This window comes from Aplidium turbinatum, chromosome 3 (assembly GCF_918807975.1).
Source record: "Aplidium turbinatum chromosome 3, kaAplTurb1.1, whole genome shotgun sequence".
In the NCBI taxonomy this organism is placed as follows: Eukaryota; Metazoa; Chordata; class Ascidiacea; order Aplousobranchia; family Polyclinidae; genus Aplidium; species Aplidium turbinatum.
The window spans coordinates 29,650,888-29,675,819 of record NC_137474.1 but is presented as its reverse complement, the minus strand read 5'-3'; positions in this window follow the sequence as shown (position 1 = coordinate 29,675,819).

Sequence of the window (24,932 nt, the reverse complement as noted above, 5' to 3'; positions counted from 1 at the left end):
CGCATAGCAACGCCTTGTATAAACTTCACGATTCATTATGCCATCCTGGCGGTACTCGTTTGTACCATTTTGTTCGGGCGAAAAATTTACCATATTCTCTCGATGAAGTTCGTAACGTTGTACAAAGTTGTAGTATATGTGCCGAAGTAAAACCCAAATTTTACAAGCCTCCTCCAGCGCAAGTTATAAAAGCTACACAACCGTTCGAACGTATAAGTTTAGATTTTAAGGGTCCCTTGCCATCCTCAACTAAAAATCGATTTGTACTGACAATTGTTGATGAATTTTCACGCTTTCCATTTGCGTTTCCTTGTCGCAGTACGGATGCACAATCTGTAATTTCTTGTTTGAACAAACTGTTCTTTATGTTTGGAATGCCTGCCTATGTTCATTCCGATAGGGGCTCTGCATTCCTTTCGCGTGAACTCATCACTTACTTGCATAGCAGAGGAATTGCGTGTAGCCGCACATCTGTATACAATGCTCCTGGTAATGGTCAGTGTGAGCGGTATAATGGGATCATATGGTCCGCAGTAAAACTTGCTTTGAAATCACGTAAACTTGACATATCGCAGTGGGAACTTGTATTGTCTGATGCTTTGCATTCAATTCGGTCACTGTTGTGTACTGCTACAAATGAAACACCCCACGAACGGCTATTTTCATTTAAACGTCGCTCATCCTTTGGTGTTTCCGTGCCTACGTGGTTGAGTACACCTGGCAATGTGTATTTGAAGTCTCATAGTCGCTCTACTAAATACGATCCACTTGTTGAGGAAGTGGAGCTTGTTCATGCCACTCCAAACTATGCCCGCATTCGATTCCCTACAGGGAGGGAAACAACAGTATCGCTCAGAGATATTGCACCGATAGGGCAGTCTTCATGTGAGCAGAATGTTTCGATGGACGCAGAACTGCCAGAGTCGGCGGACTCATTGCAGAGACATGACGTTGATGTTCCTACTGAAATTTCACGTGATGTTCCTGATAATTGTGATAATACTGATCGTGATCTTGACGTTTCATGTGAATCTAATGTACCTTCTCCTGTTGATTCCTCTCCAACTCCTCCAACTACCTTAAGGAGATCCACGCGTATAAGAAAACCTGTAGATCGTTATGAATGTGTTCCATACGTTTGAACTGTTTGTGCATAAACCAGTTTGCAAGTGTTTATGGTAATATTTTAGGGAGGATGAATGTGATGAGAGGAACAACTCTTGTTACAGTTTCTGCCTTGAGCATCAACTCCTTTCCTTGCCGTTTGTTGTTCACGACTTCTGCTAAAAGCAAACGTCCTAATTAGTTTCTCTCTCTTTTGTTGTAGACGCTCTTTCAGTTAGTGTTGTCAGCTGTGAAGATGGTTGTGGTTTGGTGTAAGCTATACGTAAGAGTATCTTATTGTATTGTACTTTATGTTTTCAGATGTTTCGTTTTAAGTGAATAAAGCCTTATGTTAGGTTAATCTTGAGTCTACTTTTTACGACACCAACGTCAGTAAAATTGTCAAAAAAGCTTCATCGAGCGGCTACGTTTGAACAACGATTTCTTGTTTTGTAGATAAACATATAAACGTGAAAGTTGTTAGGTTAATAAAGCAAGACATACTCTTTTAATTTGTGTTGGTTTGGTATTTTTATTGTAAAAAATGAATTGCTGAGAATTGGTACAAAATAGTAAAGTTTAAGTTAGCGCTACATAAATATAATGCCTACTTTAGATTGGCAATTAATCCATTCGAGTAGATGAAGCATAATGCCATCCAACGATAGTAAAATTGTTAGAATCCGAGCAGAAATGAGAAAGCTACAGCATATTTGGTGGAGGCAGTATTCATCGATCACAGCAAACTGTGGGCGGCTTATGCTGAACCACGATCGAATCGCCTTGAAAAATGCATTGGAATAAAGCTTCGTCGAGCGGTTACGTTTGAACAACGATTGCTCGTTTTGTGGATTAGATATAAATGTGAAAGTTAACATATGAATAAAGCAAGACATATTCTTTTAATTTGTGTTGGTTTGGTATTTTTATTGTAAAAATTGAATTGCTGAGAATTGGTACAAAATAGTAAAGTTTAAGTTAGCGCTACATAAATGTAGTGCCTATTTTAGATTGGCAATTAATCCATTCGAGTAGATGAAGCATAATGCCATCCAACGATAGTAAAATTGTTGGAATCCGAGCAGAAATGAGAAAGCTACAGCATATTTGGTGGAGGCACTATTCACCGATCGCATCAAACTGTGGGCGGTTTATAATGAACACTCGAAACCGATCGCTTTGTGTTTGCATTGTTTTGGTAAAAAGCTTCGTCGAGCGGTTACGTTTGAACAACGATTGCTCGTTTTGTGGATCAGATATAAATGTGAAAGTTAACATATGAATAAAGCAAGATATATTCTTTTAATTTGTGTTGGTTTGGTATTTTTATTGTAAAAATTGAATTGGTGAGATCTGGTACAAAATAGTAAAGTTTAAGTTAGCGCTACATAAATGTAATGCCTTGTTAGATTGGCAATTAATCCATTCGAGTAGATGAAGCATAATGCCATCCAACGATAGTAAAATTGTTAGAATCCAAGCAGAAATGAGAAAGCTACAGCATATTTGGTGGAGGCAGTATTCATTGATCACAGCAAACTGTGGGCGGCTTATACTGAACCACGATCGAATCGCCTTGAAAAATGCATTGGAAAAAAGCTTCGTCGAGCGGTTACGTTTGAACAACGATTTCTCGTTTTGTAGATAACATATAAACGTGAAAGTTGTTAGGTTAATAAAGCAAGACATACTCTTTTAATTTTTGTTGGTTTGGTATTTTTATTGTAAAAATTGAATTTCTGAGAATTGGTACAAAATAGTAAAGTTTAAGTTAGCGCTACATAAATATAGTGCCTACTTTAGATTGGCAATTAATCCATTCGGGTAGATGAAGCATAATGCCATCCAACGATAGTAAAATTGTTAAAATCCGAGCAGAAATGAGAAAGCTACAGCATATTTGGTGGAGGCACTATTCACCGATCGCATCAAACTGTGGGCGGCTTGTAATGAACACTCGAAACTGATCGCTTTGTGTTTGCATTGTTTTGGTAAAAAGCTTCGTCGAGCGGTTACGTTTGAACAACGATTGCTCGTTTTGTGGATTAGATATAAATGTGAAAGTTAACATATGAATAAAGCAAGACATATTCTTTTAATTTGTGTTGGTTTGGTATTTTTATTGTAAAAAATGAATTGCTGAGAGTTGGTACAAAATAGTAAAGTTTAAGTTAGCGCTACATAAATATAATGCCTACTTTAGATTGGCAATTAATCCATTCGGGTAGATGAAGCATAATGCCATCCAACGATAGTAAAATTGTTAGAATCCGAGCAGAAATGAGAAAGCTACAGCATATTTGGTGGAGGCAGTATTCATCGATCACAGCAAACTGCGGGCGGCTTATGCTGAACCACGATCGAATCGCCTTGAAAAATGCATTGGAAAAAAGCTTCGTCGAGCGGTTACGTTTGAACAACGATTTCTCGTTTTGTAGATAACATATAAACGTGAAAGTTGTTAGGTTAATAAAGCAAGACATACTCTTTTAATTTGTGTTGGTTTGGTATTTTTATTGTAAAAAATGAATTGCTGAGAATTGGTACAAAATAGTAAAGTTTAAGTTAGCGCTACATAAATATAATGCCTACTTTAGATGGGCAATTAATCCATTCGGGTAGATGAAGCATAATGCCATCCAACGATAGGAAAATTGTTAAAATCCGAGCAGAAATGAGAAAGCTACAGCATATTTGGTGGAGGCAGTATTCATCGATCACAGCAAACTGTGGGCGGTTTATACTGAACCACGATTGCTCGTTTTGTAGATAACATTGGTCACAGCGGTAAACCATAATCTCTTCTTGGGAAAATTTTAACATAAAGTTCCCTAATCCGTTCGTCTGTATATAATGACCGAAGAAACACACACTTGAACTTCTTTTCAAACAGTGTATTCCTGTAAAATTAGCCCGAGGCTACCGAAAACGAGGGGGTGCAACGCCTACACCACTTAAACTGTCACTACACAACAGATTACTTGGATAAAAGACGGAACTTTTGTCCAGCTAGCAAGCACTAAGCCAACAGTTAAATGTGCGGCCAACTTTCAAACAATCATTTTACGAATGACCAGAATAGATATCAATATCTCAAATTCACGTAGAAAGTAACTGTGACGCAATAAATGAAAGACAATTATGAAGTCATTCCAACAGGTGTTTAAAGCTGATGTAATATTTCCTGTTTAAACAGGCCCAAACAAGTCCAAACAAGTTTGACACAAGTCTATGAGCGATGGTGCAATTTTGGCACATTTTCTAGCAACTTCCATGACGTAATATTCAGTAGACTTGAACGGTTTTATATGACGTTTGATTTGTACAGAGATTGGCCGTAACAAACATATAAACGTGAAAGTTGTTACGTTAATAAAGCAAGTATTTTTATTGTAAAAATGAATTGCTGAGAATTGGTACAAAATAGTAACAGTTTAAGTTAGCGCTAGATCAATAATAATGTCTACAAATATTTAAAAATCAATAGTCATTCCGTTTTTACTTCTATTCCGCATTTTTGCACCCTTCCTAAAAGTAGTTGCGTTTTTTTGCATGACGTCACAGATTTTCGTGACGTCACTAACCAAAGCGGCCGATCCTAAACCAGCACCGAAAATCCTTCTTCACACAAATAAGTGGTAGGCGTCTGCACTAAGACATCAATGGCTTTTTGCGCGAGATTTTTGTATTCGGGAAATTCAAAAAGAGATACCCAACATTCTGTGTAATCCACTTCTCGGAATGAGTATTTTTGATTTAAATCAGCCCGTAGTTCCAATAATTCCTCATCCTCAGTTCGTTCGTCATTAAATGGTTGGATAATCCACGAGTTTGCTTCCAGACATTGTTCGTTATCTTCAGGAAAATACGTAGTAAAATTGTCGGCAAGTAATTTCAGGTGACCAACAATAAAGGCAGACAAGTTATCTTCAGTAGAAACTTCCTCAAACTCCCAGCTAGACTCTTTCATGTATTGACTTAATACAGGAAAGTCATTGAAGTTCCTCGACAAAGTATTCTCTTTCCAGAGTGCAATTTTCATCTTCAGCGCATTGATCTTGCTAGTTGACCGAAATATATCACCCCCTCTCCCTTGAAGACTGATGCTCACGTGTTTCAAACGATCACAAATCGACGCCAAGTAGGCTATGCCAATTTTGCAATCCAGAATATGTCACGAAACTTGGAAGCCCTTGGGTCTCCGTGTTCAGTGTAAAATGCCCCAAATTGTTCGCGAAGTTCAAAGACAAGGGAAAGAACTTTCCCTCGCGATAGCCACCGTACCTCTTGTGACTTCCACTATCACAGATCTAAGCTGTATACCCTTCGTATACCCTTCTCCAGCTGTATACCCTAGTTTTGATGTGGTATACACTTGGGTATACAGTATACCCGGTTGAAGAGCACTGACCTAGATCATACTTGCAGTTGCACTGGCACCTGATAAAAACAAGTCTCCACTACAAGTTACAGGTAGCAGTTGTGAACTGAGCAAACCACAAATGAGCTAGTAACATTCAGGGATATCTATAACTACGGGATTGGAAACTCAGTGGAACTGAAAACCATTTTATACACCAGTAGGGTCACTTTTCTTTGTGCGCTGCTGTGATAAATATTCACATAAATTGACCTCAAAGGGCATCAAGTAGTAGACTAAACGAACAACCAAAAGTGTAACAATCAATTTCCCTGCTGTAAATTGTAAGCTCTACGCTTGCCTGGTTTGTTTATTTGTTCGTATTCCATTAGTGCAGTCATGTAGTATTTTTTTTGCTGCTTAAGAAAATTCCAGAATGATAATTGGTTTTAGTTCTGATGACATCGTAAACGAATTGGTTTCGTACTGGATTGGTCTGTGAACAAGTTAATGATACAACAACATATTTCACTGATTGCTGAACACTCCTCATTTACTTCTGATCCGATTTGCAGTACGCAAAATGCTAAAGAACAACAGTAGGCGGTTTTCGGACTCGTTACATTCATTTATTTTTTGGATTCATTGTTTTTTTTTCTAGCAGCGTAAATGTACTTTTATACATCAATTAAGTTTCAATGGGAGTGTATTTTGTATTAATATTGTAAAATCAAATTTTGTATATCTTTTAGTCGGTATTTTATTTTGTCAATCTTTCTGTAGTCGTAGTAATGTGATGACCCTACTGATGTATAGCACTGAATAGAGTTTCCAATCCCGTAGTTATAGATATCCCTGGTAACATTTCAGCAAGTGTTTGAAATTAGCAGTGATGTACGCGCATACAAAAAATATTGACGCCGTCAGCGCAAACGCAAACGTTCGAAAAACTATACGCCGCATGCGTCAACGCAACTTGTAAAAAAAGTTGGCGGCGTCAGCGTTAGCGCATACTCTAGCGCATACTCATTTTGTTTGCTAGGTGCCAAACATTCACACGGTATAAACTACTCGAAACAACACACTTTTCAAGCCACTTCGCGATTTCTCGTTACAAGAAATTATCTTTTTGGCCGGAAGGCACATCTGGCATTGAAAATATAAGTTTTTGCCTTTCGAAGAAGAGCTTAAAATACTTTTCCATGTAGGGCCATGGATTTGTATTATCATGCTCCATTTCACTTGGAGATTAGTATTACCGTAAGTTATTCCCTGAATACAATAGTGTAGTGTAAGAAACTGTAGCATATGCCCATCAAGAAAATTCTAGTATTATACTAACTGTCGCTCCTAGTAATATACTAACTGTCGCTCCCTAAAAATCCATTATAAAAAACACTCTTTTTAAAATAATTCCGTTTGAATAAGACTAATATTGCTTTTAATGCCATAATTCTCTCAGTAAGCTCTATGCTTTTTTCTGATAAGATTTTTAAAAAGTGGGTTAATGGAAGACAAAACTGCCAGACACAAGCAAGTTTAGATTCTGAACTGCACAACTCTTTGTTATTAGCATTCAGAGATAGTTAGCATTACTAGTATTATTAGCAGTAGGCTACTCAAAAGCCTCTCACAATTGGCCCCTGGATGCATGTTTTGCTAAACTGCTCATCAAGTTACAAAACATATATAATTACATACTTACGCAACAGAATGTATAAATTGTCAAGTAAAAATTACCTTAGCTTGATAGCCTACTGTATGTAGGCCTACACATTACTACGCAGTCTACGCTACATAGCCTAGCCTACAACAAGAATAATCGGCAAAGTAATGTACTACATATAACATACAGAGTACAACATCATGCAAGCAATCACGGTCGGAGACCAAATATTTGAGTTTGTTTAGATACATAGGCTGCACTGCTCATTGCCTGAGAAGTTTCTGATTTGCCCCAAAATGCAAGACTTAACTAATATAAATTAAAGTGCTCACAATTGCTTACAAACGCCTTCAACACTGCTTGCCTAAAAAAAACTTCACACTACGAAGCCAAGTCATTGTTTACATTTTACATGGAGCGGCATTACCAACCTACCTACTTGCTTGCTTACATTACATTCCTGTTTTGACCGGTAATTTCTCAGTAGGCCTAAGTTGTTTTAACTAATTCTTTCTTTTTTTCTGCAAGACTTCAGTCTCCACGTGGGACTCTAGCGTCAAAGGCAGTAGTGCGATATACAAACAAACTCCAGCTGACTGAACAATAAATGACACTGTGACACAACACTAGAACAATGGGCAATTGCAAGACGTTAACATTTTGCAGTTTGACAAAAAAAATTGCAAACAACAACTAAGACATTAAAAAGTATGCGTTGACGCTATGCGCTAAAAAACCGCGAAAACTTTACGGCGCATCCTCAAGCGCAAACTATCCAAAAAAATGTGGCCGCAAGCGTTAGCGCAAACAAAAAGTCTACGCCGCATGTATGCGGCGTAGAATTTGCGGCGCATACGTACATCTCTGGAAATTAGTAAATCATGAAACTGAGCAAGTCATAAATTGGAATTTCACAAGTCAACAAAATGAGTTTGACAAGCGATGACCAAGCACACCCTAATCCGACATGAGCACATAAATCTCATTTGCTGATTTGGCAGTTAGCTAAAATGTAATTGATAGCTCAATTGGTTAGCGCGTCACTTCTGGAACGAAGAAACTTCAAGATCAAGCGGCGCTGGTTCGACTCTCGGGGTGTGCGCTATAGCAACGCACGTTAAGGACTGCTCTCCATTCAGCGGCATCTAATGGATGGAATAGTTCCCCGGCAACAAGACTTCAACAATCGGAAACTTCACTCTGTCAATCTCGGTGACCGCGGGCCTGCGTCAGTGATCCGAAGCCTCTACAAGTATGCGAAACTGCCAGGATTAAGCTCTGCAAAAAGCTTTCCCAGTCTGAGGATAAAGATTCAAGCAATCAATTGCTGAGTTGTCCGATTGCCTATAAAGACAATTAGACAGTCACACTAAATCATTTGTTGTTGTTTTTTTGTTAAAAGCAGTTCATATTTGAAAAACTTTTGACCGACTTAAAAATTTTTATATTTTTCAATCAAAAAGTGCCCAGTCCCAGCGGCCCAGCCTACTCTCACAAGTCACAACAAGTCAAGGGAAAGCGGTAACGACTAGAACATCACACAACTAAGGCGAAAGAGCCACGCAGCTTGAGTCCTGATTTTGTCATGAGTTACGAAGGGGGATGGGGAACTTGTATATCTGGGACTGGTATATAAGTCCCCCCCAACCCCTTGGTAACTCATGACAAAGACAGAACTCAATGGACATGGTTCTTACGCCTTATTTGTGTGATGTTCTAGTTGTTACCAGGAAAGCAGCCCAATAAAAGAGTTGCCAGACCTAAATATCAAAAAATGACAACGCACTTAAAAAAACTGCCAAATCGTTGCTAAATGTTATTTTAAACAAGTAAATAAAAAAAATGTGTCTTTGTTAAATAATGTAGTTGAATGCTTTTTTTATGAAAAACTAGCAAGTAGCTAATGTAAAAGGAGCAATTCACCTGACTTAATACCAGGGAGTCGAACCGTTTGATTTTTCCGGTTCGGGTCCGGTTCTGGTTCAAAGATTGTTTCAAAATTTGGTTCAGTTCCGGTTCGAAGAAACTTAAAACCGGTTTTATAAGTTCCGGTTCGGGTCCGATAAAATTAGGCCTAGGCCTACTATTGCACAACTACTAACTAGCCCAATTGGGCGTGAAAACCGCAAGGTTGGCAACACTGATCTCAACACTGCTTTGCTCAATTAACTTGCCTTTGTTGTTTGTTGCACAAGTTACAATCAAACTATATATTGTCTATGATGTCACAGAACAGAAGTTGCTTACCTCAAAAAATTCCTCTCCAAAGCATCGATGATAGTGGATCGTGTGTTAGGGAATAGGCTATAATTCATCCTTACAATGTGGCCTCCAAGATAACAACATGCTACGTACAACTTTGCAGTGGCCGAGTGGTTAGCGCGTTGGGCTCGCAGTCGAAAGCCTGCATGTTCGACTCCAGCCACCCGCACTTGCTGTTGTTTCTCTGGGCAAGAAACTTTACGATAATTGCCTCTACCCAGTGATCGATTTCGAGTAATGGGTAGTCCCAAATTTAAGTGATAAGTAGAGTAGACAACCGGAAACAGACATTGCAGGTGCAGCGTGGGTCAGGTGACAGCTGCAGCGTGGGTCAGGTGTACGTCGGAAGGCGTACACTGATGCATAGCGCTCAAGTCCGCTTTCCCGCAATGCAGGATAAAGATAATAAAACAAACAAAACAAACAAACAAAACTTTACTTACCACAATGCGAACAATGACGTAATGCTGGAGTGAACCGCTTTTTTCAACCGGTTCGGGTTCGGTTAGGGTTTAAGCTAACTCAAATTTTCGGTTCATTTCCGGTTAAGGTTCAGACAAAATCGCACCAAAACCGGTTTACAAAAATCCGGTTCGGGTTCGGTTCGACTCCCTGCTTAATACACAAGGGTGAGTATCATACATTCGTAAATCGTAAGTACAAAATTGAGTAGGCTACAGTGATTTGCTAACCATACCAATGTTGTCTTCACGACAGCCATGAAGACTTTTCCAATCAACAAATGTGTCTCGGTATAGCAATGACACTGAGCTTAGGCTCAGTATCACACGACTAACTCATGACGCAGAGCCCTCTACCACCGCTACATTGCTAATGAGTCAAGCCTTATGCGTGAAAATCGTTTCTCGTTTCTAGCACTAGTTGCTACGTTCATCTGATGAAATTAAAAGTAAAATTAACAACAAACAAGATGGTTTATTGCTTCACTGGAAGTTGGAAGTTTTTTACGTAATTTAACGTCGAAAGTGACCACACATCATTAACCAATCTTTAAAACATTGTGTTCTATTTCTCTTGCTTTTAATCGCACTTTTTTCTGTTGGTCGTCACTGCTTCGAATTTTTATGTTTATTGTTGGAAGTTTTTACGTAAATTAACGTGGAAAGTAACCGCTCACACATCATTGGCCAATTTTTAAAATATTGTGTGTTTTTATTTTTTCTTACCTTCAATCGCACTGCAGTTTATACCCTGGTGAAATTTTATTTTGTATGTTATTCGCTGTGAGGATGCGCATTGTCATGGTGCGCGAAACGTCAGTGAAGCAATAAACCATCTTGTTTGTTGTTAATTTTACTTTCAATTTCATCAGATGAACGTAGCAACTATTTTTTTTGTTTTGTTTGTCGTATCCAGGCTTAGGGAGAGTGGGGCTAGTCGGAAAGTTTTTTTTTAAAAGTGAAATTTAAAAAAATTGGTGCATAACCTGACAACTTGAAGCGGCTTAAATTATCATCTACGGTGTAGGGGAGAGTGGGGAGGTTTGAGCCACTGGGAGGTTTGAACCATGGCTGTTATTGCGGATACCATAAAAGTAGAAATGACGTAACTATGTCTGTAGACAGAGGAAGTAAAGTGATTCCAAAGCATGTCTACGTTAGAGCGATAGCAGCAGCGATTTTAGCGCAAGCAGGTTAGAACTTGTTTTCCTTGCAAAAAGTAAATTTTAGGAATTTCAGTTTGTAGCTGCATGCCATCTTCGCTGTTTTACTTAGGCAATAGTTAATACTACCATGAGTAGTCCTATCTAAAAGGTGTTTAATGATGCTGGCAAATGCTCTGTAAGTGAAAGATTTAATAGCTGATTAGACAAGTTTCTTAAAATGGTGGCAACAGGGAGGTTTGAACCAGTTGATTCGGGAGGTTTGAACCGGTGGCTCAAACCTCCCAGAAGAAAATAAGTTTTAGTAGCTTCTTCTGAAATAGTTTGCGGTCTGTAGTAGTCAATGTATTGTAAGTCTAGTGCTTTAGTATGCATTTGGCTACTTATAAATAGGCTATACAGTCTATGTTAACTGTAGTAATATTGCGAATTGCTTACACAGGGTATTCCTATTGGCCACAGTAAATTACAAGCATTAGTTGAATTTAAGTTTTTATTTCCATCACTATGCCTCGCAAACATGTTAGAACTACAAGCCACGCATCAGCCACTCGTGAGGAGATGTTGCTTGCTTTGGAGGAAATAAAGAATGGAATGTCGATCAGAGAAGTTGCCAAAAGAAGACATATTAACAGGACCACTTTAGGTCGCTATTACAGAGTGCAATCGTCCTGGATCTGATAATGGTAGACTCTCAGAAAACATTGGCTATAATAGAACGAAGGTAAAAAGTCTGGTGTTTCCTTGGGAGTTGGAAAGTCTGCTCGCACAGCACATAAAAGACCTGGACGATAGATTTCACGGACTCACACGCACCAAATGCCGTGAGTTGGCTTTCAGTTTGGCTGACAAGAACAACATTCAGATGCCAAGTAACTGGGTGCAGTGGCGGCTGGTGGCCTCCTGAATTGGGGGGGCTGCAAGGCAGCATATCCAAGAATTGTTGGAGGGCGATATCAGGCGAACCTTGCGGGCGTGTCGCCGAAGGCGACACCCACGGCGGGGGGTCTGGGGGGCCTCCCCCAGAAAATTTTTTACAATTACATTTAATTTGGTGCATTTTGAGAGCATTTTCAAAAGAAATTTGGGAGTGGAATAACAGTCAAAAATGCTGCTGTAGAGCTTGAAAAATACTAATATTTCAAATTTTTATATTCAAAATCAGTGCTAAATACAAATCAAACTATGTTCTATGCACTTCGTCGTTTTCTCAATAGTTCGCTCAGTTTGTTGTCTGCAAATATTTATTGTCGATCGCCGGCATCGGACACGATTGTCCACATACGATCCACACAAAAAAATACACAGAAACAAAAGACAAACAGAAGTACATTCACAGGAATGACGCTGAAGTAAGCAATAAATTTATTAATCAATCGTCCATTTCAGATCATGCGATCCATATCACACAAATTAAACATGCGAAACAAAAATCAATATTCAAAATGAAATATCATACTTAATCTGTTCAAACACCCAACTATAAAAAGAAATTTAAACTTTATCAATCGATGAATGTTGATATCACTGCTGTGCCATAGCAGCCATCAAGGCTAGGTAACGGCATAGCCTACATAGTGGTATTATAATGAAGGAGGTAGTTTGAGTTACGATAGCAGTCATACCTTATCAGGGAATCAACAATAGAGTTTGACGATGATTCACATTACCCAACAAAAAAAAGGCCCTTTTCCGTTGTAATGCATCAAATGTTATATGACATACAATGTTACAGAAGACTTGATGTTCACGTAGCCTACGCTATAATGTTTGGGCAAATGGTGAATAATTCTAAATGCATTATTGAATGCAACACGCAAGCGATTAATTCACGTTGGTGATAATTTTCCCATGGTGACATGCATACATTGGGGTACAATATGAACGGAAGAGAACATTTTTAACTTCACTGGAGCTCTTGTAAAATTTTAATTTATTGGTAAAACAGTATAATGATCGTACTTGTCGGTTTATATCCTTGTCATCACACATTGCCGTGTCAAGAAATACACCCAAGTATCTGACGCTATCTACAGATTTGATTTGACTTCCGTTGAGCCGTGAAATTGGATTTAAATTTAACTTTAAGTGATTAGTTAGAAAATACATAGCAAACGACTTTTTGCAGTTAAAAACGATCTCATTACAAAGTACATAATCTTCGCACACACACAGTATATTGCAGTATACATGTAGTATAACCGTAGCTACATCTTTTTTGGAGCACCCTGCATGTATGCACCCACTGCTCCAGAACTAAAAATGCTTGGAAGTTAACATTTTTTATTCTTTCCTACAAAAATTATCTTTTGCCAGCTGAAGCCAGCTAGCAACCCTGCATGTATCACAATACAGAAGGACAAAGACAAAATCTCAATTCTATCACAAGTATAAATGCCCACTGGATGGCAAGTATAATTCAGTTCAATTCAAATTATTTTTCTTTGACAGAATGCAAAAGAAATGATATTGTAAAAAAGAAATACAGTAACAAAACCAACAAAAGGAAAAGGTGGCAAAACCTTAATGGTTTAAGACGTGCATGAAAGGATCTAATATTGCGGTATATGCATCGATAAATATAGTTAAGCACGGCCACCAAACCTGACACTTTAAAACAAGTAGATGAATTAGTTAAGAATCAGTCGCCTCCTCATTCCAGAAACAATTGGAGCGCCAATTCTTAAAGCAATGAGAACACGACTGAACCTAACATTACAAAAACAAACAAATACACACACACATATTGTAATTATAACCATTGATCTCGCTCAAGCCATAGGTGCCACATTTACTCTTTGCTACACATTACTGAGCATCACATATAAAGGACAGCGGACCTTTATTTATAGATGAATTCCATTCGGCGACTTTTTGCCATGGCAAAATGGTCAATTACCCTCTCGTTGAAATCTTTGGTTTCAGTTATTAAGCGATTTTCTATTGACACCATGGCTAATGCAGAAAGTCTTTCAGTACACATGGTGCTGCGGGAAAAGGTTTTAATCCTTTTCAGTGATGAAAAGCAACGTTCTGGTTCTGCTGTTGACATTGGAGTGGTAAGTAGAATTTTAGCTAGCTTTATTACTTCAGAAAAAGTTGATTGCATTCCTTCCAGGTTTAGCAACGAAAGCAGCTGCACAAGTCCACTCACTGAATGCATGTCATTTCTAGAATAGAGAACAGACAGCTCCGGTTTGAGCTTGTCTTTGATTAACATAGGGTATGCTTCACAACATTTTTCTAAAGCTTTTTCTGGAAACTGTCTTGCATATTGTGAAGCATTTTTCAAATTAAATAAAGTGCTTGCTTCAAGATGATTGGTGAACTTGAACCTTTCTTGACACTGCATTAAGACAACATCACATACTTCTTTAGCATCAATGATTTGGGATTCAGGCATTCTCCGTGTGGGTGAAGGTGACTCATTGTCTGCAGCAATGCCTTCCCTTATTCTTTGTATTGCTGACAGAAAATTATCCAGAGAGCACTGCACTTTGAATGACTCAAGCTCCACAGACTGCAGCTGAGCAAACAGTATGTCAACATGAGGCATGATTTTCGAAAAGAAATCTAACCAAAACACAAATTTTGGATCTATGAGCATTCGTTTTATACCAGCAGCAGCAAAGCCAGTCACCGAAGAGTTGCTTTGTTCCAAAGTTGAGCAGCATTCTATAAGTGCGTCTTTTACCTCCGATACAGCATTCACCGTCCTGCTTTTAAAATTCCATCGTGTTGCTGATGGGCGAGGAATACGCCTTTGAGCAACTTGGTCCAAAGCAGCCATTCTTTGAGGAGATTTGGAGAAAAAACTTGGGATTCCCGAAAGACTGTTAAAAAAGACTCTGACACTGGTATTCTGCGAAGTGGCTTTTTGTATAACCAAGTTTAGCTGGTGTGCATAACAATGGACAAAGTGTGCATTGCTATATACTTGCTTGATTCTTGATTGCACACCATTTCTTGCACCACTCATAGCAGCAGCACCATCATAAGTTTGTGCTACAAGTTTGGATGTATTGCTCCCAAGCAAAACTTTAAGTTCCTGAAATAGGATTGAAGACAGAGCTTCTGCTGTCTGGTTAGCAGGATTAAAAAAAACCCAAAATCTTTCAACAGGCTTCCCATGACTTTCATACCGTAGTACAATCACCATCTGTGTCTTCTCTGAGATGTCAGTAGTTTCATCACACATGATTGCTACAAATTCAGACTGTGATATTTCTTCTTTAATTTTGCTTTTGCAAAGCTCAAGAATCGTTTCCAAAAGCTCATTTTGAATAGTTTTGGATGTACCTTTGAATACCTTTGCAGAATTAAAATGATTTTGGAAGCGTGAGTCAAGATTGGAAGCAAAATCAATTAACCCCATGAACACACCAGGATTTTTTGAGCCTTGACTTTCATCATGTCCCCTTAATGGCAATTCAAATCTGCCACAAAATTTTATACAATCTATAATCTTTGACAATACTGTTCTGTTCTTCGTTACTTCTTCATTATGTTTAGTAATGGAGAGTTGATATCCAGAATCTATAAGTGTAGCAATATTAACTCTGCCAAGCACTGAAAGACTCAAAGTATTGTTCATGTGGAAAGTTGATCTACTATGCTTCTCTGTCTTTCTACTGAGATGTTTCAGGTCTTTCACACCTACTTTGGTCCAGGAATGTTCTTGATCTCCACCAAACAGTAAACAGGGAAAGCAAAAGAAAGCATTTTCACTGTTGCAGCCACACAGCCAGTCATGATCATCATACACATTTCTGTTAAACTTCCTTGCATAAGGGTTACCTCTACTGGTGGATGATTGGGAAATGTCAAGGTTTGGAGTGGGTCTTCCTTGTGCTTTGATGCTAAGTTTTTCTTGCAGAGACAACTGGGAAAACCTAATTTTTTTCAATGACATTACAGAATTATCCATTGTATATAAATTGCAAAATGTTCCAATTAAAGTGTAAATTATTATAGCATAAACCTGTTAAGACAAATGAAATCATTGTCAATTTTTTTAAATGAAGGTAGATTCAGAGTCAAAATAAGAGTATCCATATATATATGATATTTTTATTTATTTGCATCAGACTCAAGATGAAAGTAGAAACAAAGCAGATACTCAACTCCGAAGAGCTGAGTCGTAATGTACCAAATACAAAGATTGAGTGTAACAGTCTGTTCGCATTAGTTCATATATCCATTGGTTGGAAGACAAGTTACAGCGGGTTACAAACTGATATAATTTTTTACAAATGAAAGCTTGAAAAATGGTGATATTGTTATCAACGAATGCAGAGGTGATGCTGCATCGTCTCTGCAGATTAAACAACATTCTGTAACAATTATTGTATCCAACACGTAAGCGATTACTACTGGATAGAAGATAGTTACACCATAGTTGACAGGCATATAAAGGCATACAATAGGAACGAAACAACACATTTTTAACAGCAATCAAACGTTTGGAAAACCTTGCTTTTAACATGTTTTCAGAACAATACAATGACCGTAATTGTCGTTTCATGTCTTTATCATCAGGTAGAAGCGTTAATTATTACTCCAATATATTTCAAGGGTCTCAAAGCAGATACGATTTTTATTTAAATACCGTATTATATATGATCGGATTATAGCCAAATTTCAACATCTAGGCTTCATATAAAACACCAACAGTTTTGTTGCAATTAAATATAATGTCATGAGAAACTACATACATTTGACAAACATTGATGAGTTTCTGGAGTCCCTTGACACTTGATGCAAAACAACACAAGCCTTCAGCATACATTAAATGATTGAAGACAGGAGTTGCCAATGCAGCAGCCAACAGAAAGACCGTTTAATTCAGAAGATAAATCATTCATGTAGATGCACTTCTGCAGCATACCGGTACTAGACCTAGAGGGCAGACACTAGTGAAGCACCTAACTTAACTATCTATCACTCCTGACGGATCACTGAGTGGAAACAATTATCGTTCCTTGCCCTAGAAAATACTATACCAACCCTCAGCAGCATGGAGTCACATGCAAAGATCAAAACTGGGCAAAGATCAAAACCCTAACCTTATTCCTAACTCTAACCCTTACCTTAATTAACCCTACCTAACTTTAATCCTAACTCTGGCAACACCTGATTGTAACTATGGCAACAAGTGTGTAAAAATAGCCACTTTGTAATAACAATAATAGGATGGATAAAGAAAACCGGACATAAAAGAAACCCATCCTCAGGCAAAAGCAGGTTTCGATGTGGCCCAGGAGAGCAGGTGTTGAGCTCTTTTTATGGTCAGACTGCACATCACAGTCACACAGTAGCCTAAGACGATTGAGGTTCGAGATCCAGTGTAAGTTATTGTTTCTTGTCCTAGCACTATTGTTTCTTGTCCTAGCACTGTTGTTTTCTTGCCCTAGTACCGGTACATCCTATAACCTGTTGAATACCCTAATCCTACAGCTATCACATTTACAGTCATGTCTCATCGCTACTCTGCGAAACAAAACTTAACTTTAAAAAGTCTGTAGAATTATTCGGTTAGGGGGGGGGGCTGTTTTCCATGCAGCCCCAACAGATTCAAAAATTGCTGCTATGTATTCTGTAAAATACCAAAAGAGGTGGAGCTTCAAGGATATTTTTTAGCCAATCAGAGCACTTGAAATCCAAAATCTGGGGCTGCAAAGAATGTTGTCCCAAAGCCATGTTTCCAAACAAATTTTTAAATATTTTAATTTTCAATCCGCAATCCATAAGTGAAAAAAGTAATCGGGTTGGACAAACACAGAGGAAAACATATCTTCCCTTTTTTCTCTTTCTTTCAGGGGGGGCTGCAGCCCTGCAGCCCCATGGCACGAGCCGCCACTGACTGGGTGGTTTCTAAGATGGCAGGTTTGTTTTATTTTAAGCCTATGTTGTTTAAAAATTGAATGAGACTGTTCATCAGGCATTTAATTCAATAACATGATACGCTCTTCTGGTGTAAAATAAGCAAAACTATCACAAGGTGTTTTTAGTGATAATCTGCATTTATTTTCCGACGTTTCGTTAATCAGACACGATTAACTTGTTTATTAATTCTGTGTGGAAAATTGTGTACGGTAGCACATTGTAGATCACATTGGTTTGTTTTTTCGACATTACTCAACACACACCACCTCTCAATTCTTTCCCATAAACTTTTGCAGGAATTGACTGGTTTGAAGGTTTCAAGGAGAGACACCACCTGACATGTCGTAAACCAGAAGCGACGTCTTTAGGAAGAGCGACAGCTTTCAACAAAACAACTGTTGGGGAGTTTTTCGACAACCTTGGAAGAGTTATGGACAGGTCTCGTAACAATAGCCTAACATTGCTTTGTACTTAGCAATTCTTATGATCTGAAAAAGGCTTCATTGTATCGTTTTGTGTTTTAGGTACAACTTTGCTGCAAGTAGAATATACAACCTTGATGAAACAGGTGTCACAACCGTGCAAAGACCAAATCATATCGTGACAACGAAAGGAAAAAAACAAGTTGGTTCTGTGACATCTGCAGAGAGAGGAGAACTTGTAACAGTTGTATGTGCTGTCAGTGCTTCAGGTGTTGCCATTCCCCCCATGTTTATCTTTCCAAGAGTAAGATATAAGGAGGAATTTGTTAGACATGGACCAGCAGAATCCATTGGAGAAGGTACCAAATCTGGGTGGATTACCGAAGAAAAATTTTTGGTCTACTTGAAACATTTTGTGAAGCATAGTGGTTGTTCCCCCTCTCAACCTGTCCTCTTAATTCTCGACAACCATGAGTCTCACGTTTCTTGGGAGGCTGTGGAGTTTGCTGATAAAAGTGGCATTGAATTGCTGACTTTGCCTCCTCACACTTCTCACAAACTTCAACCGCTTGATAAATCAGTGTTTGGGCCATTTAAAGGCTATTACAACCAGGCTGTAGATCAGGGGTGGGGAACCTGCGGCCCGCGGGCCGAATGCGGCCCGCGTGACTGTTCCATTTGGCCCGCGTCAAAATTTCTTTACCCAAAATATATTGAAACAACAGCTTAAAAAAGAGTAGGCTTTGCATTCTCAGTATATTGCGAATGGCTTTCTATGACTAGTTAATCCATCATAGAAGGCCATTTGTAACAACAATGTGTACGTCACAATGTGACCGTCACAATGTGACCAGTTATTGTTAATCGGTCAGTTATGGCCCAGGGCTTCCCAAACTGGGGGTCGCGTAATGAACTTCAGGGGTCGCAGAAAGTATACCAATTTGCACAATAGACTGCATATTAACACTTCTGTGCGAGATGCTGTGACAGTTATTAACTTTATTCAGAGTCGCGCACTCAATAGGCTGCCCGTATTTTTGAAAATTTAAGAGGTGAAATGGAATCGGAGTTAAAAACTCTTTTACTACATCGTGAAGCATCAGGCCAAACCCTCGACATGAGGATTAATTCATGGCCTGTATAATCAAAATTGGTTGATGATGATGATGATGAAGCGAGGTGGCTTTCAAAAGTCAATGCTTTAAAATGGCTAGCCAATTAACGTTGAAAACCGAAATCGCGATTTTTCCAACAGAATAAAATTCAGTCTTGGTCCACCATTTTCGCAATGACATCTAGCTTTTGGAATTATGCCAATTGTCAGATTTGCTTGAAGAACTGAACGAATTTAATTTGTCCCTCCTAAGAGAAGACATCAATATTTTGCATTGAAACCTAAAATTGATGCGTTCATCAAAAATTTGAACATCTGGAAACAAATATTTCAAAATGATTTATATATCTGAAATATTCTCACTTCGCCTACCGTCGTTCCAACCTAAACAGCATTGAAATCGCCTTAAGACCTGCAATAACAAACACTGAGCCACGGCTGGACTTGCTTTGTTGCAGAAAGCAGTCACACCCGTGACCCATCACACTGAATGTGTTTGTTTTTTGTTTCCAGTAGGCTGCCAGTGCCCATAGCCCCATAGGCTTCGTTGCTATGGTCAGAAATAAATAAAAACAAATCGACCTGAGAACGGTAAATTGTTTTTGACTTTCGTTAGATTTAAGCTTTTCAATAAATATCACAATAGTATATTTCGCACTGTTGGTCGTTTTAATGGTAAGGGCCGAGAAACATTTTAGGAGATCAAAAGGGGTCGCGAGCAAAAAATTTTGAGAAGCCCTGAATACCATTCGTGAAAAGTGTTTTGCAGAGTAGCCTACTTCTCAAATTAGCAAAATTTTACGTTGTATAATGGCTTCTAGAAAGAAAAGAAAGATTGGTGATGAAGGCAGAATGTTCCAGAAAAATTGGACAAAATTTTGAAATTTTTAGTGGCCCGCCTGTGTTATTTCTCTTTTTATGTGGCCCGCAATACTAAAAAGGTTCCCCACCCCTGCTGTAGATGGATGGATGCGAACCTACAACAACAAAACTTTTCGGATTTATGACATTCCACAATGCGTTAAGGAGGCTTTTTTAAACGCTATGACGCCAAGGAACATCACTTCTGGCTTTGCCTCTACAGGAATATATCCTTTTAACAAAAGTATATTCACAGACACAGATTTTGCCCCATCACTTCTGAGTGATAGACCAAATCCCCAAACAAGTACCTCCCATCAACCTGAAGTGAATGAAGCTAATGTTATGGCCGCAGTTCCCAACACTATTGCTAACCGATCAACTGATAATGCTTATTTCTTTGAAGGTGCGACACATTTACCCGTATCTTCATTGCAAGATCTCGAGGAATATCACGCCTCAGAAAGCTTCATACCACCCAACGAAGTTATTCCATTACCATCAAGCAAAACCCCAAGAGTTCAACGCAAAAGGAAACGAGTAAAAAGTCGGGTTCTCACAGAGACTCCAGAAAAACAGGCAATAAAAATTCAGCACGAAGAAAGACGTGCAAAGCAGGAAAAATTGCTCAGAAGAAAACAAAAAATTATTAGACCAAAGCCAAAGAAACCCCCCACAAAACGTGTGCTAGCTCTTAATGAAAGCTCAAGTTCTGATGAGGATGATGCAGTTCCTTTGGACGATATGTCAGACACAGCATCAGAGAGTGGAAGTAGTGTAAATGAAGAGCAAAATCCCAAAGAACTTGCTGTAGGAGATTTTGTTGTTGTTAAATTTAATACCAAAGAGAACACACGTCATTACATTGGCAAGATAGATGACGTGGGCACATGGCTTACTATATTACAGGCCTCCCAGACGCGCAGTGCCACCTAAAAACTGGAGGCGAGTGTTTTAAAACCACATTTAACGTGTAATTGGTACAGACCAATCATTTTACCGTTTTGCAACCATTTTTACATTTCTGACTGTCGAACCTACTACTTCTACACAGAATAAATGTTGCTAGATATTGAAACAACATAAAACAACTGATTTTGCTATAGGTTGTGTAATGCTTAGAAAGCATGCAAAATTGCGATTTAACCAAATGTCAACAAAAGAAACTTAAAGTTTATCAACATGAAAATGTATGCATTACACTCAATTCAACAATATTCATAAACAAAATAAACAAATATGCAGTTATATGCTGTGAGCGTTGAGTTTTCAATTGAGTTTTACATTACCAATTAATAAATTGTCACTTCTGGCAATATACGAAAGCCACATGCTAGCACAGTGATTCTCAACCTTTTTTCTTTTGTGGCCCATTTTTACCAAGCAGAAGTTTCTGTGACCCGCTATCCTGTTCACACTGTTGTAGTAGTTTAAAATCAAGGTTCGTATATGGTGCAATACAAGGCATTGATTGCAACACGCCACCGAATCTATAATTAGAACAAAAATTGCCACTCTGTAGTAAAGAAACAACAGCATCAGTCATTGTTACCACTATCAAAACTACTAAACTAACGCACAAGTGTAAAATTAACTGCAGTGAAACAAATGAAACTAAAATTTTCAATGAATCTAGAATTTTTTAAATAGTTCTGCGGCCCATCTCAAAATGTTTCCATGGCTGAGAACCGCTGTGCTAGCACAATCAAAACAATAAAACATATGAGGCCCTACGTTGTGGAAGTCAGACAAATTAGCATCAGTTCTGTAGTTTCAAAACTTTTAGCTTTGCCTCCTTGTTGCTACGAGGTGTGTACAAGCGCGAATGATTGTTAAACAAAATATTGCACAGTTTGTAGCATGCTGTTTACTTGCACAAAGCAAAAGAACACATAGAGATTTACGGCAAGTTACATTTGCCACTTCTCGAAAAAGTATGTAGCTGTAAAACACCCACTGGCAGACGTTATCGCCAGGAATTGTCAATCCCCCACGATTTATTTTTTTCATGTATTCACCGTACTTTTTGTAATAAAAACCGGTGTCATCAACATCAAAATTACTGTTTCACACAACATAACCAGCAATATACAACAATGTCATCTTACATCTGTAGGCAGTGAGCCCTCTAATTTGTCCAAATGTTCAAAGACTGTGCAAACGTTTTCTGACATAGAAAAATCACATTTCAAGCAAGAGTGACAACCAGCATTAGCACTTTTTAACAGGTTTTTGTCTATGCCAAGAAGAAGTTTGGTTTTGTAAATATCAACTTTTTCAAGCACTTGCTGTGCAGTAACAAAATATGCACCACCTGAGCCCTGGCGCAGTTTGCCAAACTTTTTCTGAAGTGCATAGGTAGAAAACTTTTGCTGAAAATCTCAGATTTTTATGCCTGTGTGCAAGTAAACAGCATGCTGCAACCCTGTGCAATATTTTGTTTAACAATCATTCGCGCTTGTACACACCTCGTAGCAACAAGGAGGCAAAGCTAAAAGTTTTGAAACTACAGAACTGATGCTAATTTGTCTGACTTCCACAACGTAGGGCCTCATATGTTTTATTGTTTCATTGTGCTAGCACAGCGGTTCTCAGCCATGGAAACATTTTGAGATGGGCCGCAGAACTATTTAAAAAATTCTAGATTCATTGAAAATTTTAGTTTCATTTGTTTCACTGCAGTTAATTTTACACTTGTGCGTTAGTTTAGTAGTTTTGATAGTGGTAACAATGACTGATGCTGTTGTTTCTTTACTACAGAGTGGCAATTTTTGTTCTAATTATAGATTCGGTGGCGTGTTGCAATCAATGCCTTGTATTGCACCATATACGAACCTTGATTTTAAGCTACTACAACAGTGTGAACAGGATAGTGGGTCACAGAAACTTCTGCTTGGTAAAAATGGGCCAAAAAAGAAAAAAGGTTGAGAATCACTGTGCTAGCATGTGACTTTCGTATATTGCCAGAAGTGACAATTTATTAATTGGTAATGTAAAACTCAATTGAAAACTCAAAGCTCACAGCATATAACTGCATATTTGTTTATGAATATTGTTGAATTGAGTGTAATGCATACATTTTCATGTTGATAAACTTTAAGTTTCTTTTGTTGACATTTGGTTAAATCGCAATTTTGCATGCTTTCTAAGCATTACACAACCTATAGCAAAATCAGTTGTTTTATGTTGTTTCAATATCTAGCAACATATATTCTGTGTAGAAGTAGTAGGTTCGACAGTCAGAAATGTAAAAATGGTTGCAAAACGGTAAAATGATTGGTCTGTACCAATTACACGTTAAATGTGGTTTTAAAACACTCGCCTCCAGTTTTTAGGTGGCACTGCGCGTCTGGAAGGCCTGTAATATAGTAAGCCATGCGTGGGCACAATCGACGAGGAGCCTGAAGCTCGCTTCTTGCAAAAGGTTCCATCTACAAATAAGAGTGGAAAGCCATCATTTACATTCAAAGAAAATGATGAAGGGTCTTTTCCACGAAGCGACATAGTAAAAGTTTTACCCAATCCACAAAAAGCGGGAGGAACTGCAAGAAGGGAGAGCCATTTTATATTCAATTGTTGCCTGAAAGAGTTCAATTTGGAATGATAACATATTGATGTTGACAATGCTTAATTACTCTTACGAGACAGTTGATTGACAGTTACTGGTCGTTGTTTGTGTTGCATGTTTTTTATTATTTTTGTACTTATACCGCTGTAAATGTTTGAGACATCTTTTTCATTGATTATTTGTGAAACAATGTGTATTTATCCAACTTTGAAAAGGTGGGTTAAATTACCCCAGTGTGGTTCAAATCACCCTTTTGAGTGGTTCAAATCACCCCAACCCAAGGGTGATTTGAACCACTTGAGAACTTTCTGAAAATACTTTATATTTTTCGTTGTAATAAATTTCATTTGCAAATTCACTTTGGGCTTGCTCAAGTAGGCCTACATCCTAGACTTGGATGTCATGCAAAAAAATTGCTGAAAAATTGAATCCTGAAGCAGACATTAGGAATATTGAGAAAAGTGGTTCAAACCATCCCACCCTCCCCCTCTATCATACAACCAAAAATAAGTATTGAGTCAATTCAGCTTTTAATGAAAATTTAAAATAAACAAACATACAATTGATTTTTCAACTAACCCCATGCCTGGGGTTAGTTGAAAAACGTCAGTTTAATGCCCACTAATGAACTGGATACTCTTTTTTCAACCAACAAACATTTACATGGGGTTGTAAGCAAATATGTTTACCTGCTTTAAAATCAAAATGCAATGAATTCTACACCTAATCATCGTAGAAACATTTTTAATAAACGCATTGTTAAAACTTGTGATGCCGTATATATAACACTTTTCAAGTTATTCAAATTAAAATTTTACAATGTATCTCTGCTTAAAACAAGTACATTGGAGCTTATACTACTTGTTATCATACCACGACGATATACTCGTATCATACTACATAGTCATACCGTTATCAAACCATTTTCCAACTAACCCACTCACTATTTTCCAACTAGCCCCATTAGCATATGACAAACTATTTTCCTAAAATATTTAAGCATGGTGAATTGGACTAAAATTTGTTTATGTTTTGGTGTTGTAGAACACCTACAGCTGACACACAC